We start from the raw sequence: 19,247 nt of genomic DNA on the forward strand, positions 1-19,247 counted from the left end.
TGAAGAACCCTCAGTGTGACACAGGCAGTACACCTAGCACTGAAGAACCCTCAGTGTGACACAGGCAGTACACCTAGCACTGAAGAACCCTCAGTGTGACACAGGCAGTACACCTAGCACTGAAGAACCCTCAGTGTGACACAGGCAGTATATCTAACACTGAATAACCCTCAGTGTGACACAGGCAGTATATCTAGCACTGAAGAACCCTCAGTGTGACACAGGCAGTATACCTAGCACTGAAGAACCATCAGTGTGACACAGGCAGTATACCTAGCACTGAAGAACCCTCAGTGTGACACAGGCAGTATATCTAACACTGAAGAACCCTCAGTGTGACACAGGCAGTATACCTAGCACTGAAGAACCCTCAGTGTGACACAGGCAGTATACCTAGCACTGAAGAACCCTCAGTGTGACACAGGCAGTATACCTAGCACTGAAGAACCCTCAGTGTGGCACAGGCAGTATATCTAGCACTGAAGAACCCTCAGTGTGACACAGGCAGTATACCTAGCACTGAAGAACCCTCAGTGTGACACAGGCAGTATACCTAGCACTGAAGAACCCTCAGTGTGACACAGGCAGTATACCTAGCACTGAAGAACCCTCAGTGTGACACAGGCAGTATACCTAGCACTGAAGAACCCTCAGTGTGACACAGGCAGTATATCTAACACTGAAGAACCCTCAGTGTGACACAGGCAGTATATCTAACACTGAAGAACCCTCAGTGTGACACAGGCAGTATATCTAACACTGAAGAACCCTCAGTGTGACACAGGCAGTACACCTAGCACTGAAGAACCCTCAGTGTGACACAGGCAGTACATCTAACACTGAAGAACCCTCAGTGTGACACAGGCAGTACATCTAACACTGAAGAACCCTCAGTGTGACACAGGCAGTACACCTAGCACTGAAGAACCCTCAGTGTGACACAGGCAGTACATCTAACACTGAAGAACCCTCAGTGTGACACAGGCAGTATATCTAACACTGAAGAACCCTCAGTGTGACACAGGCAGTATATCTAGCACTGAAGAACCCTCAGTGTGACACAGGCAGTATATCTAACACTGAAGAACCCTCAGTGTGACACAGGCAGTATATCTAACACTGAAGAACCCTCAGTGTGACACAGGCAGTATATCTAATACTGAAGAACCCTCAGTGTGACACAGGCAGTATATCTAACACTGAAGAACCCTCAGTGTGACACAGGCAGTATATCTAACACTGAAGAACCCTCAGTGTGACACAGGCAGTATATCTAACACTGAAGCACGCTCACTGTGACACAGGCAGTATATCTAACACTGGAGCACGCTCACTGTAACACAGGCAGTATATCTAACACTGAAGAACCCTCAGTGTGACACAGGCAGTATATTTAACACTGAAGAACCCTCAGTGTGACACAGGCAGTATATCTAACACTGAAGAACCCTCAGTGTGACACAGGCAGTATATCTAACACTGGAGCACACTCACTGTGACACAGGCAGTATATCTAACACTGGAGCACGCTCACTGTAACACAGGCAGTATATCTAACACTGGAGCATGCTCACTGTAACACAGGCAGTAGATCTAACACTGGAGCACGCTCACTGTAACACAGGCAGTATATCTAACACTGGAGCACGCTCACTGTAACACAGGCAGTATATTTAACACTGGAGCACGCTCACTGTAACACAGGCAGGATATCTAACACTGGAGGATTCAGCGAGGGTATAAATGACACAGAAGTATTCACTGGGTCACCCTCTGTTGAACACCCGTACAACTGGAGCTCTTTCTAGTCTTTTACAGTTGGTATATCCTACTCTGAAGTTCTTCCACTGTTACAGACACTATATCTAACACAGGAGCACTCTCACTGTTACACAGTTAGTACATGAAACAGAGGAGTGCCCTCGCTGTTGTACAGTTGATATATCTGACACTGGAGCGCCCTCCCTGAGCACGTTCTGTATATTTAACACTGGTGTGCTCTCACTGTTACGCAGCCCTTTTATCTAACACTGTCATGTTCTCACTGATACATAGCCAGTATGTGTAACACTGTGCAGTCGTTACGCAGTCAGTACAACAACATTAAAGCTCTTTCTAGTCTTATACAGTATATCTAACCCAGTTTGTGTTTACTGTAAAACAGTCTGTATATCTAACACCAGAGCTCTCTCACTGTTACACCATCAGTATGTGTAACACTGAAGCTCTCTCACTGTTACACCATCAGTATGTGTAACACTGGAGCTCTCTCACTGTCACACCATCAGTATGTGTAACACTGAAGCTCTCTCCCTGTTACACCATCAGTATGTGTAACACTGGAGCTCTCTCACTGTCACACCATCAGTATGTGTAACACTGAAGCTCTCTCACTGTTACACCATCAGTATGTGTAACACTGGAGCTCTCTCACTGTCACACCATCAGTATGTGTAACACTGAAGCTCTCTCCCTGTTACACCATCAGTATGTGTAACACTGGAGCTCTCTCACTGTCACACCATCAGTATGTGTAACACTGGAGCTCTCTCACTGTTACACCATCAGTATGTGTAACACTGGAGCGCTCTCACTGTCACACCATCAGTATGTGTAACACTGGAGCTCTCTCACTGTCACACCATCAGTATGTGTAACACTGAAGCTCTCTCCCTGTTACACCATCAGTATGTGTAACACTGGAGCTCTCTCACTGTTACACCATCAGTATGTGTAACACTGGAGCGCTCTCACTGTCACACCATCAGTATGTGTAACACTGAAGCTCTCTCACTGTCACACCATCAGTATGTGTAACACTGAAGCTCTCTCCCTGTTACACCATCAGTATGTGTAACACTGGAGCTCTCTCACTGTCACACCATCAGTATGTGTAACACTGGAGCTCTCTCACTGTTACACCATCAGTATGTGTAACACTGGAGCTCTCTCACTGTTACACCATCAGTATGTGTAACACTGGAGCTCTCTCCCTGTTACACCATCAGTATGTGTAACACTGAAGCTCTCTCACTGTTACACCATCAGTATGTGTAACACTGGAGCTCTCTCACTGTCACACCATCAGTATGTGTAACACTGGAGCTCTCTCACTGTCACACCATCAGTATGTGTAACACTGAAGCTCTCTCCCTGTTACACCATCAGTATGTGTAACACTGGAGCTCTCTCACTGTTACACCATCAGTATGTGTAACACTGGAGCGCTCTCATTGTTACACCATCAGTATGTGTAACACTGGAGCTCTCTCACTGTCACACCATCAGTATGTGTAACACTGGAGCGCTCTCATTGTTACACCATCAGTATGTGTAACACTGGAGCTCTCTCACTGTCACACCATCAGTATGTGTAACACTGGAGCGCTCTCATTGTTACACCATCAGTATGTGTAACACTGGAGCGCTCTCATTGTTACACCATCAGTATGTGCAACACTGGAGCTCTCTTACTGTCACACCATCAGTATGTGTAACACTGGAGCTCTCTCACTATTACACCATCAGTATGTGTAACACTGGAGCGCTCTCATTGTTACACCATCAGTATGTGTAACACTGGAGCTCTCTCACTATTACACCATCAGTATGTGTAACACTGGAGCGCTCTCACTGTTACACCATCAGTATGTGTAACACTGGAGCTCTCTCACTATTACACCATCAGTATGTGTAACACTGGAGCGCTCTCACTGTCACACCATCAGTATGTGTAACACTGGAGCTCTCTCACTATTACACCATCAGTATGTGTAACACTGGAGCGCTCTCACTGTTACACCATCAGTATGTGCAACACTGGAGCTCTCTCACTGTCACACCATCAGTATGTGTAACACTGGAGCGCTCTCTCACTGTTACACCATCAGTATGTGCAACACTGCAGCTCTCTCACTGTCACACCATCAGTATGTGTAACACTGCAGCTCTCTCACTGTTACACCATCAGTATGTGTAACACTGGAGCTCTCTCACTGTTACACAATCATGCGATCTAACACTGGAGCTCTCAGTGTTACACAGTAAGCATATCTAACACTGGAGCGCGCTCACTGTTACCCAGTCAATATATCTAACAGCAGCTCTCTCACTGTTACACAGTTGGTATATCTGATAGTGGGGTGCTTTCACTGTTACACAGGCAGTATATCTAACACTGGGGCTCTCTCACTCTAACACAGGCAGTATATCTAACACTGGAGCACACGGAGTATAATCCAGTGAGTATATCTAACACTGGAGCACACGGAGTATAATCCAGTCAGTATATCTAACTCAGGGGTTCCCTCTCTCTCTCTATTACCCCACCAGTAGATCTACAAAGGACGGCTGTCGCTGTTTCACAGTCTATAGAACTGACACTGGAGTTCTCTCACTGTTGCACAGTCAGTATTTCTAGCAATGGGGCCTTTTCACCGTTACTTATTCTGTATATATAACACAGGAGTGCTCTTATGTCTACACTGTAAGTATATATTCATTCAATCTTTATTCTGATCAGTTAACATCATAAAAGACAATTTAGAATTTAACAAAAGGCACTCGCCCCACCATTAAAAGATACATAGTCTTATTATAATATATGGGTATATAAAATTAATATACAATCATTATGGAAATTCAAACATTAAACGTTTTCAATGGTTTGCTAAAAAACCTTAAAATTCATATTAATATAAAAAGGCGTAAAATGAGTCTGTAATACAATTTGCACTTCAAGACAGGAAAAATGACCTTGGAATCCTCAACCATGGGTGGCACAGAAGAACACGTACAGTGTTTTTCAAAAGTACGCCAATTTTGTACAAAAAAAATGTGTGTGTTTATGAATAATAACGGGAAACACCGTCTTACGTTAGAATGACGACCATGTTCCAGTGTGATACCATCCTACCCATTTCTACATCATTTAACTTCCTTCTCAAACTTTGGTTTGGATATACTTGGATGGGCATGACAACCTTTGTCGTGTCTCTTTCTCGGATTGACCACGTCCAACTCAAGAATTTGGCAGCAGCTATTACACGTGGTGCACTTGTGTCGGTCAGCAGTATCCTCATTGCTATAACACTGCTCCTAACGCCCATGCTCTTACATAGTGGGCGCAACCAGTTGTACCGTGGTGCCTGGTATGCTGGACAAACATATAAAATATGCGAATAACTTTCCTCGTGTTCCAAACACAACTTACACATACTGTCATTTTCACTATACCAATTGCGTGTAAATACATTTACAGGTAATGAGCCTACCTGAAATTGAAAATATAGACGTCTATCCCTTGGTTTAGTAATGACATCCCAGTAATGCTCGAATTGTGGGCAGGGCCTAAGCCCAAAAATTGTGCCCATCAGTGATGTTTCTTCTGAAGTAAATATGTTATTATTCACCACCATAGACCAATAGGGTCTTTTCATCTCTTTTTTGGGGGGAAATTAGTGGCTCTCTGGCTCATCCCACAAATGTCGTAATCCCATACTAACCAGTGTAGTTCTTATATTTTGTAGCCATTTGATCTTGCATGAGGTATCTAAGTCCCATACATCTTTTAAAGCAGCTGCATACTGCTATAACTCAGGAGTAGCCCATAGTCTCCGCCAGTAAGCTATTGGACAAAACTTAGCAACCTCATCCAGTCTACTACAACCTAAGTCATAGAAGACTGGTTTTAATGGAGTGCTCTGTGGTAGGCCAATAACACTTGTCACTAATGTATTCTGTGCTAAGACTAATGGCTTTAAATCATTAAAGCCCCAGAGTTCGGCACCATATGTTACAGAGGCTATAACTTTGGTGTTATAAATCTTGAGTAAGGAGCGCATGGGTTGGGTATGTGAGGTCTTATATTCCTTCAACAAAACACCAGCTAAATGGCAATGCTTTAGGGCCATGGTATCTATTTGGGGGTTCCAATTGAGTTTGTTCCCCAACGTAATCCCCAGATAATTAAAAACATCAGTTTGCCCCAAACGTTCACCGTTTAGAGTCACCCTACCCATAATTGCTCTGTGTTTATAGAGGACCATAAATTTTGTTTTATCAGCGTTTATCACCAAACCACGATCTTTACAAAACCCCTCAAACCTTATTAAGGCCCTCTGCAAACCACTCTGAGTCTTAGAAATTATTGAAGTATCATCTGCAAACATAAGTATGGGGACCTTAACACCTGCAAGGGACGGTGCGTCAGTCGGAAAAGCAGAAAAATACTCAACAACCCCGTTAATAAACAATGAAAATAGGGTCGGCGCCAAAACGCACCCTTGTCGCACCCCTTTAGATACTGGAAAAGGGTTTGTTTTATTACCCTGGGTGCTCCAACGTACCTGGGCGTAATTTCCTGCATGTAGATGCTCCACAACAGATAGCAATTCTGCAGACATACCCACATCCTTACAGACCCTCCAAAGTTTACTTCGAGAAACCAAGTCAAAAGAGGCTTTTAGGTCCACAAAGGCAGCATAAATAGTACCACCAGCCAGCACGACAACACGCCAATAAATCAGAACAAACCGAAATACCTGATCTATCGTGCTCACATTAGTACGAAATCCTGCCTGTAATGAGGTTAGTATATTTTTATCAATGATCCAATCTCGTATCCTGTTTAGTACCATTCTACCCATAATTTTTTGAATGGCGTCTATGAGACTAATTGGTCTGTAATTTCCTGGATACGAGCGATCACCTTTTTTGAATATTGGCAAAATCTCTGCACCCTTCCATGTATCTGGAATAACTGCCCGCTAGCTGTTGCATACACTAGCAAGAGTATATACTCTTGCCAGATTACTTTATCATTCTGGAACAGATCAGCCGGTACGCCGTCAGGACCAGGTGCTCTACCATTGGCAACAGAGCCCAACGCTATATCTACTTCCCCTATCTCAAAAATCAATACTGTGTCAGAAGACGAAGTAGTGTGTACATCCTCAATTTCCTCAATTTCATCCCCTGCCTCCAAAGCAAATTGCTTGGCAAAATGGGAGACCCACATCTCCGGGGCTACATGATTATGAGGCGCTGGAGCATGCCTCTTTTTCCCCCATTTTACCTGCTGCCAAAAAAGCTGAGAGTTACTTTCTTTGCTGGCCTGATAAAGATCTGCCCACCTTTGTTCGTCCCACTCCTTTTTGGCTTTGTTAAATGCAGATTTATATTTTGTGCCGGGTGAGCTTGACTGCAGTATGATCATTCTGCTTGATAGCTGCAGCCTATGACTTATAGGCTTCCCTGCAATCCTTATTATACCAATTAGCGTCTTTACATTTCCGCTTAGTCGAACTACTAACTGGTTTTAAAAAGAAGGTACTTATTTTGCAAAACAAATGCTCGTGCAGCTTAGTTATTCTATCATTTAACTCGGGTTGTATTATCATAGCTCGTAACTCTTCCAAGGTTTTAGAGACTGCAGCCCTTATATCTATAAGTGTTTGATCGCTAGGCACTACATTGTCCCATTTTACCCTCCTCATGCTGCTACAAAGCTGAACCTCTCTAGTTGAGTGAAGCAGTGGTGGGATTATTGGCTGTATTGGGCCCATGGTTTTCATCTTTAGTGAAAGAGGGTTATGGTCACTTTCAGCTCGCTTTAAAACCTCCATATCGCAAAATAGGGACCAGTGTTCTAAGTTAATGAGTATGTAATCAATGCGACTTGTACTCACACCGTTGTTATAAGTGTTGGCTCCATGCCTGTCAGAGGGTGAACGACCATTTACTGCTCTAAGCCCCCCTCCATACACAATGCCGTAAGTTGAAGGGCTGCCTCAGTCCATCGCTTAATTGGGGGTAACTCTAAAGTTGGGACACTCCATAACGCATCTTCTTCTTCAGTCAGTTTGGAATCCTCATTGCCAAGGGGTTCAAATGTGGTATTAAAATCCCCTGCTATAACTATTATGGGGGCACCCGTCAATCCACCCAATAAGTCTTCTAGGTAATCAACTGTGCTAGATTGTTTTCCCCCAGTGAGACCCCGTGCGCAGATATTTACGATCATTATCTGAGCATTGGGGTTAGCCTGTAGGCGTATGGCCATAATGTCTGGACTGTCTATAGGGACCATACACATGTTAAAACCCAAATTCTGCTTGACCCAAATAGTTAGTCCCCCTGAGGGTCTGCCCTTCTGCCCTTGGATTGCCGGTTTAAAGAAATTGAGGTATCCCAATCGATATAAAGGTTTGGTAGACCACGTCTTCTGGAATACGCAGATGTCATATTGCTCTATTAATTCCTGCCAGTCCTGTGACTCTAACTTGGACTGCAGTCCCGCGACGTTCCAGGAAATGTAAGATATCGGTATGGGCCTCAATTGTTTTGACAAATCCAAACTGCTAGAATGGTTACTTAGTGGATCGTTCTTACTCCTCATTTCTGGAAGTGGGGTTTGATAACCAACTCACCCTTTGTTACTTTGTAAATTAGGGTGCTCTTCGGGTGTTAGTCATTCACAGGAATCCAAACCACTGAGGGGGGCAAATCTGCTCTCTAGACTTACTCCTATACCACCAGCGTTGCCTAGGACCCCATATTTAGGTCCCTTCCCCCATAGGCACACCAATACCACTAATTCCACTACCCCGACTATTTGGTGACTTAAAAAAGAACGCATAGGGAAATGCTCTAATTTCGGAACCATCACAAGAATTCCAATACAGTTGGTCTACAAGAAATCATGGCGTCATTAGGTTGTTGAAATTTAAAACCACACAATCTCCTCCCAATGTTTTTTGGGCTGGTCCTAGCCATTCTTCTCTTCTAGCCATTATAACTTGGTTACCAAGTGAATCCCCCCGAATCCCTCTTAAGTTTACTTGATAGGTTAACCAATGCAAAGACTGATTCATTAGTTGAGCAGGAGGCTCTGTCTGACCCTCTCTCAGGGGTGTAACATTTCCTAGGATCAGTACAAGTGGGGAAGATGCTTCCGGCAAGTATAGTGACTGGCGCAGTGTTGGATAGCCGTGAGTCCACACCTTTCTGCATTGCGCCTGTCTCCTTTCCCAACACCTTCAACAGTTGACCGGTACTGGTAACCCTACCCGCTGTGTTGGCAGTGTTGGCTACAGAGTGGGCCCCGGGGTTTGGTGCAGGATTTGTATTAGTATTTGTGTTTCCACCCTTATTCCCATTTACAGCCAATGCGTCAGGGTTACCAACACTTAAATTTAAGCCTTCTGTGGTTGGTATCCCTAGCAGGGGCACTCTAATTCCAGATGGTTCAGGGCCCCTATAAACTGCTGCTGGAATGGGGTCTGGACATTTACATTTACAGTGGCATGTCCCTGGCCTTTCTATTTTTATTTCAGTTTCTCCTCAATTGACGATAGTTTAATTAATAACGGATTCAATAAAATGGTAACCAAAGTATCCAGTCTTTTCCACTGATCAGAATCGCTGTCGAGGTCCTAAAGGGTATGAATATTGCCATTGGGCTAAGTTAGAAGTATTGGGCCTTGGTCATTTTCTGAATCCCTTAATTCAGTATTCTTTAATTTAGTGGTTGGCTGCTTCGATCTGGCCTTGTGCTTTTGTATAGTGCCTCCCCCCCGACTCCGTTTAGCGGGTGGTTCGTTAGTAATTGTGATAGATGGCCTTGACGAACTGCCCCTCAAGGACTTCTTGGATCTAGTAGAAATCTCATTACCACCAGGATCGCATGCCACTGGCAGTGAGGGGGGGTACAAAAATTACAGGAGGTTTCAGAGATGCGGCCAATTGCGAGGAAGGTACTTCCAACAATGATAAAGCATCATATCCCTTCAAAGCAAAGTCTGTACCAGTGGATTCATCTGTGATAGTAGCACCTGGACCTATTGATGCTGGTATAGGATCGGTTGGTCCCCCATCCCTGGCCCCCGTCATGCTTATGGATTCGGCGAGTTGGCGCTCCACTCGGGAGGACACAGGGGTTTTAGCCATACTTATACCCCCCAGCGAGGACCGTTTCTGAATAACAATGGTGTCCAGGTAGAGTCGCCTTTCTGTTAGCTGAATTTCTTTAGTTATGACCGACTCTGCCCTTGTTAGAAAGGCGTCTAAGGTCCCCACAATTTCCCCCCCCCCCCCCCCCAGGGTGCGCATGTTTCGTTTCGTTTGCCTTTAGTCCCGTAATCTTAATGTCTTCGGGGACGTAAAAGTGAAAGCCCAGTACCTTGGTTATATTTTACCACAATCCAGACGTCAGGAGATATACCCAGCCCGGCCTCTTCTGGGCTCTGATGGGCGCAGACGGGACGCCCTTGGCCCGCGGGCATCCCACACTGCGGGAGCCCGGTCCACGCTTAAGAGCGCAGCGGCCCTGATGAAGTTGGCGGCTCCTGCCGTGATGCACTGTGGACCTTAGAATCCGTCCGTCCTTCCTCAGCGCCCTCTGTCACAGCAAGCAAGCCCCAGTTGACAAAGTATATATATATATATAACAAAGTTCTTGCTTTAACAGAGACAATAATAGGAGAGGGCTCTCTGTGTGATAAAGTCAGGATATCTAACACTGGAGTGCTCTCACTATTACGCACTCAGTAGATCTAACCCTGGAGCACTCTCACTGCATACAGTGTATCTAATACTGGAGCACTTTCACTGTTAGATAGTCAGTTTTCTAATGCTTGAGCTCTCTTCCCGTTACACAGCCCGTATATCTAATATTGGAGCCCTCTCACTGTGACACAGCCTGTGTATCCCACAGAAGGGTACCCTCACTGTTATGCTGTTGATATATCTAACATTGGAGTGTTCTTATTGTTACACAGCCAGTATACCTAAGACTGAAGCCCTCCCATTATAACACAGTCTCATTATCTAACCCTGGAGCGCCGACACTGAACACAGAGTATCTAACTCTGGAGCACTCTCCCTGTGACACACCTAGTATAGCTAACATTGGAGCACTCTCCCTGTGACACACCTAGTATAGCTAACATTGGAGCACTCTCCCTGTGACACACCTAGTATAGCTAACATTGGAGTGCCCTCATTGTCAAGCAGCTGTAATATCTATCACTGCAGTGCTATCACTGTTACACTGTTGATATATTTAACACCGGAGAGCTCTAACTTTCATCCCGCTGGTATACTTATTTATTTATTTGTGATATTTCATACAGCGCGGACATGACCCATCAGCGTATCAGAGGGCTGCACAAAGAAGCAGACATGTTAAACAAGTATAGCTGCAAACAGTAAATACTGTACATATAACAAAAGGTTAAGCATACAAAATGAGAAAAAGAAACAACAAGAAACATAGTAGATTTAAAGTAACAAAATTCCATAGTAGAATGGGAGTCCGGAGCTGTATACAGGAAATAATAGTCACTTTGAGCGGCCTCAGGTCTATTATTGAAGGTATTTATTGAGGAGCAACCGTTTGACTTCTTTTGTTAATAAGGAGGTGGAAGGGTTGGATCTGGTTTCAGTAGGAAGAACTTTCCTTATTCCAGAGGCAAGACCGGAGAAGGAGCGATAATAGGCGCTCTTGTTTTTGAATTTCTGTGGTTTCAACAGTAGAGAGTTAGGACGTCTTAGAGAGTTTTTGCCAGGTAAATAAGAGTGTTCGAATGAAGAGCTTTGTGTGTCAAGCAGGCTATCTTGCTGCGAGAGAGAGTCGATTGAGTTGTATTAGACCTGGTGTGATGTGATCATGTTTTCTTGATCCCTAGATGACTCTTGTAGCTGAATTGAGTGTCGCCCTTAGAGGAGCCAGCCTAGCTTTGGGTGACCCTGACAGGGTCGCACTCCCATAATCTAAACAGGAGATAACTAGTGATTGGACTGCTAACTGCAAGTCATTTGGAGGCATGAATGGCTTGATTAGAGTGTTGAGTTGGTGACTGGCTCCTCAGGCGGTGGCACTGATGGGGTCTTCCATATTCAGGTATTTGTCCTAAGGATCTGGTGGATTCAACAACCTGTGAGGCTCAGTTCAGTGCCGTTAGTTGTTTGAGCCATTCTTCTAGGGGGCAGAGTGGTTGTGGGGGGCGATTAGGAGAAATTCCGTGGTGAGCGTGTATTGCATAAGGTGATTGAGTGTTAACCATTGTTGAGTTTTTAGTAGGGCACAGTTAAGAGTTCTGATATCTTGGAGTGAGGTGTACAATTGAGTATCATCGGCGTACTTGTGATAATGTATGTTTGAGTGATTCAGAATTTCAGTGAGAGGTTCCATGAACAAGTTGAAGAGCGTGGGTGACAGTGCGGCTCCTTGAGGCATCCAATGAAGACCGGCGTACTGTTAGAAAGGGATTGGTTGACTTTTATTCTTTGCGTTCTGTTATAAAGGAATGAGGCAAACCAGCTTAAAACTGGACCAGATAACCCCATCCTTTTATCAAGAAGATCAATCATGTTGTCTTCTTTGACCATATCAAACGCCGAGCAGAGATCAAGAAGTATAAGCAAGCAAGGTTCGTTCTGGGCCTCAGGGCGTCATCTACAATGTGTTTTAGAGCCGTTTCAGTGGGAAACAACCTTTAAAATGCAGTCATTACATTGCACTACCTTTACAACACAGTCTTTACAACGCAACATCATTTACATCGCATGCCATTACAACGCAGCCATTACATTGCATGTCACTACAACGCATGTCATTACAACTTATGTCACTACAACGCATACCATTACAACACATACCATTACAACGCATACTTTTTACCCTTACACTATCCAACACTTACCCTACTGTTGCACTTACTGGAGTGGGAATAGTAATTTTTACCCCTACACTATCCAACGCTTACCTTACCTGCACTGTAATGGTATGCGTTGTAATGGTATAAAGCAATGTAATGGAATGCGTTGTAAATGTAGTTTCTATAAATTCTTTGTGATAGCATGCGATGTAAAATCATGCATTGTAATGGATGTTGCGATGTAAAAACTGTGTTGTAAAGGCATGCGTTGCAAATGTTTGCGTTGTAACGAGTACTATTCTTTTCAGTGTTGTGACCTGATCTGAAGCCCTCTGGTATTGGTCAAGGAGCAGAAACTGCTCAATGTGGTTACAGAGTTGTATGGGTGCGCATTTCTCTAGCAGTTTGGCTAGAGTCATGATGTTAGTAATTGGATGGAAATTGTTGAGGTTTGACAAGTCTGCATTTGTTTTTTAGGTCTCGCCTGAGGCAGCGCGCATGCGCTACTCTGGCGAGACTTTTAGTAAGGGGGCTTCAAAAAGCTTTCCACACTCTTTTGCTTGTGTGGCCTAAAGCGTGCGGTTTCGCGCACGGTTACGCGCACAGGCGCCATCTGGCTTCCCTCTCTCGTCATGGCTCTTTAAGCGCATCGCTTGCGGGCCCCCCCTTTACAGCGCGCGCAGATCACACATCACCCGCCAGACGTGCTTCCTTGTTTTGAATGCTTCCTGGACATTTTAAACACGCACACAAAGCTAATCCTTGTTTTGAATGCTTCCTGGACATTTTAAACATGCAAACAAAGCTACCCAATAACAAACTACTGCGCCTGCCAAACTTCTTCGTACACTAAACAGACAGTTGATTTACGGCTTCTTTTTCTGGTTTATTGTTTCCCAGAACAAATAAAACATTGAAAATTGGGTTATGTGGTTTGTGGTTTGCGCACTCTGTTCTTTTTTTTTTTTAATCATCCCACAGGGCAAGGTAACATTAGCTGTGTGCTTCAAAATATCAGCATTAGTTATTCACTTGTGCACATTTGGAGGGAGTTCTTTACCACTAACTAGCAAAGACACTGTGTCATGGCAGCATCACTCAGCACTACCACAGCATCACTCAGCACCACCACAGCATCACTCAGTGCCACAACAATATCGCTCAGCACCACCACAGCATCACTCAGTGCCACAACAATATCACTCAGCACCACCACAGCATCACTCAGCATCGCCTTTGCACTAGTACACCACCACATCATCATTACTCTGCAAGACCTGAGTATCACTCAGCGCCACAACAGCATCACCACAGCATCACTCAGCATCACCACAGCATCACTCAGCACCACCACAGCATCACTCAGCGCCACCACAGCATCACTCAGCACCACCACAGCATCACTCAGCATCACCTCAGCGTCAACACAGCATCACTCAGCGTTACCACAGCATCACTCAGCGTCACCACAGCATCCCTCAGCGTCACCACAGCATCACTCAGCGCCACCACAGCATCACTCAGCGCCACCACAGCATCACTCAACGGCACCACAGCATCACTCAGCGCCAACACAGCATCACTCAACGCCACCACAGCATCACTCAGCGCCACCACAGCATCACTCAGCGCCACCACAGCATCACTCAGCACCACCACAGCATCACTCAGCACCACCACAGCATCACTCAGCACCACCACAGCATCACTCAATGCCACAACATCACTCAGCACCACCACAGCATTACTCAGCACCACATCATCATCACTCAGCAAGACCTGAGTATCATTCAGCATCACCTCAGCATCGTGTCCGCACCATTCACCACCACCACCACCACTACCACTTCAGCATCACTCAGCACCACCTCAGCCTGCTCTCGGAATCTGGTATCTGTTGATTCTCCCCTAGCGTCTGGCCGCTGCTAGTGTTATAATACAAGTACTAGTTCCCAACCTTCACCCTCCGATTGTTTATGCCCTCTCAAAAAGCTTTAACAAACAACCATTGGAATAGGCAAAGTCAATAGCTCTGGCTTAACACTTATAAGGGCCCAAAGGAGAGACCTATTGGCTATGCCAATGCTTGTTTTGGGATAGGTGTGACCTATCTTTCTTTAGGCAGTCAGGAATCATGCCGTGCGAGAGAGATTCATGGACAATTTTAGACCAGAGAGGGAGAATGGAAGATCTAAGCTCTTTGAAAAATTTGGGGGGCAAAGGATCATTGAAGTGGTTGGAGGGTTTAATTAATGTTATTATTTTGAGTAGCTCTTTTAAGTATACTTAACACTGAGGAGCGGTCACTGTTACTCCATCAGTATATGAGTCACAATAATACACCCTGTTACTCATCCAGTGTATATATAATAATGAACTGTAACACACTCAGTCTATCTAACAATGGGGTTCTCAGTGTTACAGTCTGTATATTTAACAGTGGAGCTCTCTCACTGGTATACAGGTCGCTCGAGGAACAAAAACCCTCCATGATGTTTCTTCAGGATATCCATATGGGCAAGGGATATGAGCAACGTGTTGAATTGGGCATCTTTTCTACTATTCCAGCTCTCATGCGCCTCTGCGGCTCTTGGGGGTAGGGGGTTCTGCAGTATTGGCCAATAAAAGGTCACATACATAAAACACACTTGGATGAAGCTAGGAGATGAGATATAGATGGGATATAGTGGAAATCCCAGTAGAGCAGGTATCCATTAGTCTTGTATACCTCTACGGATCGATCCTGGATGACCCATGCTCCATCAAAGAATTGCTACTTTAAGTAGCACCGTTTTCCCCAACAGTTACTTGGAGGTGATTTTAACTTCATTCAGCCTTTAGAGCTGTAGTCAAAGCACCCAATTCTGAAAGTAGTGAAGGCCATCAGTAGATTGAAGAAACAGCTTGGTTTAAAAGACCCATGACATATGCTAACCAGGGGTCTCCAACCTTTTCTGTACTGAGAGCTACTTATGTTCCAGGAAACGCATTGAGAGCTACTAATATTATAAGTGTTGTATAGTCTCCATTTTTGTATATGTATATTAAATCAACCAAGCAAAAGCTTTCTAACTTAATAAGCTGGGCTGCACACAGGTGAGCTCCTCAGAGGTAGCTGGAGAGCTATAGTTGCACACGAGCTACTGGTTGGAGACCCTGGTTCTCAACCCAAAGCAAAAATAAAATACCTTCTTTTTTCTGCCCCCTTCCAAACTGCCTCCAGGATTGAATTCTTTCTTATATCGAATGCTCCAAACCACGTAACAGTGTTGGATATGCCTCACTGTTTCTCTGACCATTCATCTATAAGGCTAGAAATCCCACTTCCATCAGTAGCAGTTCTATCGTAGAGGTGGGCATTTAATAAAGCATTCCTTTCATTGGGAATATTCCTGGAAGAAATGGGGAACAGGGCTCAGATATTTGTTTTTAAGAAAACAAAGGCACCTCCTCATTATAGAATATTTGGGAGGCCTATAAAATAGCAATGAGATGCGGGGTTATATCTTCTCAAAATACCCTCAAAAAAACAAATCGAGAGGAACCAGATTGAGAATCTGAAAGCAGCCCTTCTGCTAGATGAGGGCAGGCTGCATCGATGACAGAACAGACAGAGCTATCTAGACAGAGAGACAACTAAGAAGGGAGCCCTGGAATCTTTTGTTAGGAAGAGAAGTTATGAGTACTCTATGAGGAGGGAGAATTCAGTGGCAAATTACTAGCCTGGAGGCCTTGCTCCTGCACAATTAGAATAATAATCCAAAAACTGCCTCTATGGAAATAAACAGCCAAGTCATTGAAGGTATATTTGTTGAATATTATCAAAAACATCTATGCAGAAAATGTATATTCCATGCATGAAGAAATCTGAAGTCTCTGCACTCAACACCAATCACCTTTGTGTACCACACAGGTGGCTGCCAAGCTTATCCGCTCAGTAGGAGGGAGTGAAAAGGGTTAAAAAGCTTCCCAGATGTGAGGCACCAGGAGAGGATGGTGATCCATCTGAACAGTATTACGCTTCGCTTAAATATTTGAAGGGTCCACTCAGGGCTTTTTAATGACACCCATAAAGGAGGGAATCTCCCACCATCATTATGGAAAGGAAGTACAATATGCTTCCCAATAAAAAAAGGATGTAAATTCATTTTATCCTATTACTTTATTGAACCCCATCTATAAATCTTTATTAAGGTAGTTACAAGTTTGGCAGAGGTATATCAAAATGGATTTATATCAACACAGCAACCATAATTTAAAATGCACTTTCTGGTAGAGGCCATCGACTACTTCACTGTGAATAAGATACCTGGAGTAGACGCTGAAAAAAAGGATGAATTGGTGGGTTGGAACTTTTTGTTTTAAGTTCTTGAGGAAATTACATTTCTGGATCAACTCACCAAGTCATTTGTCAAAATATGTAAAGGGTTTTTGGTGCACCTTTATTTAAATGTAAAAACTTCTATTCTGATTAAAATCATGAGGCACTAGGCAAGGGTGTCCCCTATTGCTGTTTGCGTTTTTTATTGCGATTTTTATAGAGCCCCTTCCCTGTGCTCTGAGGACATCGGAGGCACTTAAGACAGCTATCCCTGAGTCTCTTAGACTCAAAGGGGCAGATTTACAAGCCCCTTGCGCCACTTTTGCGTCACTTTTCCCATGTTAAAAGTGACGCAAAAGTGACGCAAGGGGCTTGTAAATATGCCCCAAAATGCACACCGATGACCTGGTGTTATATCTCCAGCCGAACACAAATCTTATTAACAAACTCTTTGAGCTTCTTGCATCTTTCTCAGCCTCTCTGGGTATCAAGTGTAAACTGCCAAAACCGAAATGCTGCTTTTCAATACAGAAGTGGACTCAATGCTCCAATCTCTGCAATCGATTTATCATATAGACAGAATCAGATATTTGGGGAATAGAGTCTTAGAAAACCTGGAGGATCTTTATATATTAAATGACATCCTTGTATGGGTATGATTAAATTTATGTTAGACAAATGGCACAATCTACCAATCACGATTGTAGGAAGGGGGGTGATAATTAGGATGCACATTCTACCTATTACATTTTTTGTTTTCTGCACTCCAGGTGCACTTTACAATTGAATTCTTTACTAGAATAAATACAAAGAGCACTAGCTTTATATGAAAAAGAATTCACATCGGATAAGTCTAGAGAAGTTAAATCTTTGTCAAATAGAGTGAGGGATGGCCCTCCCAGATTGGAAAGCCTACATACCTAGCAGCCTTTTTAATCATGCATGTTAGATTTCATAATATAATACCAGGTGATTCAATCTTCAATTGCACAGATCGCACTCAAGCCCGCCTTGAACTCTTATGTCCACCAGATCTACAATGTACAATCAGGAATGGAAAAAGGTCAAGATAGGAAAGATTGGATACTGGATCAGTGATACCGAGGGAATAACTTGGGAGTCTCTCAAGGCGAAGCTTCCCTCAGTTCACACAGAAATCGTCATATATTTACTTCATAAACAAACCATTGTTAGAAAACCGCTTCCTCGTCAAAGAGGACCTGCAGGGGAGATACTGAAGGAACTACTCTATGGATAATGCCTTTCGCCTCGTACAAAAGGGGTGGACGAAAGAGACCGGCTTAAATCTTACTCAGGACAAGTGGCAAGAAATATCTGCCTTTAATTGCCAGGGGCTGGGGTAGGGGCACCTTTCATTCTATGTCGATGTCGATGCACGCCCACTGGTTAGTCTATGCCTTGAACATTGCATGGTTGGAATGCCTCTTTTAATGGCTGTCCCAGCTGTAGTATGGTGAGCACATGGGAACAAATGATCTGAGGATGTTCAAAGCTACAGGGGTTTTGGACAAAGAACATCCTGTTCATTCAAGGCTCTTTAGACTTCCCAATATCCCTGGATTCAAGATCTGTGCTATTGCTAGACTGTAAGAAGGAAAACCCTATATGCTGAAAGAATAGGAGGGAAGAAAAAGTTTCTCAGAACTTGGAAATATTTTAGGAGTTATGAAAGATGCACGCTGCTGAGATACATATCTTACATTAGACATAGACTATTCTTGAGAGTGTCTGCGTCAACTGCAGGCGCTGTTAGTTTCACTCCTGAAACAGGACTTTCTTTTGGGACATAAAGAAGGTAAAGCTTCCTTTGGAATTGGAGTCCTCTTCCATAGCGTGGGAGCATAATTTGCATTTCCCTGTACCTTACCACCAGGGTTTGCCTGGCGGGGACAGATAGAATGAAAATGGCTACATGTGTGCCCATCCTGATTGGTGGGGAGAACATGTAGCCATTTCTCCGATGGCCCTTACTCCGTTAAGACATCGGAGTGGTTTGGCTGTGGCCGTGACAGAGTAGTCACCGCCGTAGCCAAACCAAAGGTCCACCCACATTTAAATTGGTGGGGCAGGCCTTCATGTTGGCTGTATGTATACTCCATTGAGATGTCTACATTGTCCTCATTGCTTGAACTCAATTCCCTTTGAACAAGGTTTGTTAATGAGGATTTTAGCAAAAGTTGCCTTTTTTCTAGTAAAGTTTTTATTTTTTAAAGTTAGGTTGGCTTTTCTAAAAATAAATTACAAGA

At 44.0% G+C, this 19,247-nt stretch overlaps 1 protein-coding gene across 2 annotated transcripts in view; it reads left to right on the forward strand.

The window, feature by feature from the left end:
* LOC146835421 (complement factor B-like) overlaps positions 1-19,247 on the forward strand; it is a 687,940-nt gene that overhangs the window by 319,879 nt on the left and 348,814 nt on the right. The gene's annotated exons all lie outside the window — the stretch shown is intronic.

Source organism: Triturus cristatus, chromosome 4_2 (assembly GCF_964204655.1).
Source record: "Triturus cristatus chromosome 4_2, aTriCri1.1, whole genome shotgun sequence".
NCBI classification, from domain to species: domain Eukaryota; kingdom Metazoa; phylum Chordata; class Amphibia; order Caudata; family Salamandridae; genus Triturus; species Triturus cristatus.